Source organism: Mytilus trossulus, chromosome 8 (assembly GCF_036588685.1).
Source record: "Mytilus trossulus isolate FHL-02 chromosome 8, PNRI_Mtr1.1.1.hap1, whole genome shotgun sequence".
Classification (NCBI taxonomy): domain Eukaryota; kingdom Metazoa; phylum Mollusca; class Bivalvia; order Mytilida; family Mytilidae; genus Mytilus; species Mytilus trossulus.
The window spans coordinates 9136613-9137867 of NC_086380.1; positions in this window are offsets into that span (position 1 = coordinate 9136613).

The following is a 1255-nucleotide window of genomic DNA, read 5'->3' on the forward strand; positions in this document are numbered from 1 at the left end:
CAATTCTGGGCTGTCCTCTGTCAAAGTGTCTTCAGCTGTGGATTTCTCCATATCCATAAATGATTTGGTTTCTGCCATTCCAATGTTCTTGTCCTTGTTGTCCTCAATTTCTGCCATTTCACGGATATGTTTTTATATGATTCTAAATTCACAGTATACTATCTCAAATTGCAAAATATTGCGACTCAAGAAATAAAATAGACTCTGAATTATATCTAAGGCACATAAATCCCAAATCACAGCTTTTATGTGTGACCCAAGACAACAAACAGTGCAGCTTTTAATGAAAGCTACTACTTCAGCTTTTCGTGAAAGCTACTACTTTTTGTCTGAAATGACAAGCAATGCAAAATTAAAAAAGACAGAACTCGGGCAGATACTGAATGGCACTATACATCAATGAAATGCTCATATTCAGGTCAATTCTCAATTATGAATATGTGCTTATTTCTCAAGGCGGCCATTTTGTATTTAAACGATAGATTAAAACAAAATGATGCGAAGTACGCCAAGTCATTCAAATATATTGATGTTTGTGCTTCCAGCATCAGATCTATTGTGATTTGTGCAATACTGGAAAATATTTTAAAACGTACGGCAGCCATCTTGAAATAAGAGGACATATGGAATTTTAAGAGTCCATAGCTAATATTGCTCAGTACACAAAAATGTACCATCATCCAAAAATTGCTGCTTTCCGCATTATTTGAGCAATTTTTTAACCAATCAGTCGGACTATATTGACGTCTGATGTAAATGACGTTTAATTATAAATCAAACTTCTTGGTTTTTTATATATAATAATACGAAATAATAGGTGGTTCTGTATTTTCAAATTATTGAGATATTCAACTATGGATAATGGAGTCATTTTATTTTCTAGATAAGTAACTGTACGACCTTCAACAATGAGCAATATCCATATATCATGGTTGTCTATAAAAAGCCCTGAAACGAGAAATATAAAACTATTCAAACAAAAATGCCATCATAAATCAATAAAAAATAATAGAAGAAACAAAGGCATGTGATGTTGTTATGATTATTACAAAAATGTATCCCTTACAAATGTCTTCATTTCAGTAGTTTACGTTGTTCATTAAAATTTTCTAAAGTTGGAATTTGTTGGAATTGTAAACTAAATGTACACTCACATAGCAGCATAGTTACACGTAATAAACTTAATCTATTTAAAATATTGATGACAAATTATTTTTGTTTCATAGTTAAGTTTTTACTTCCCGTACACATACAT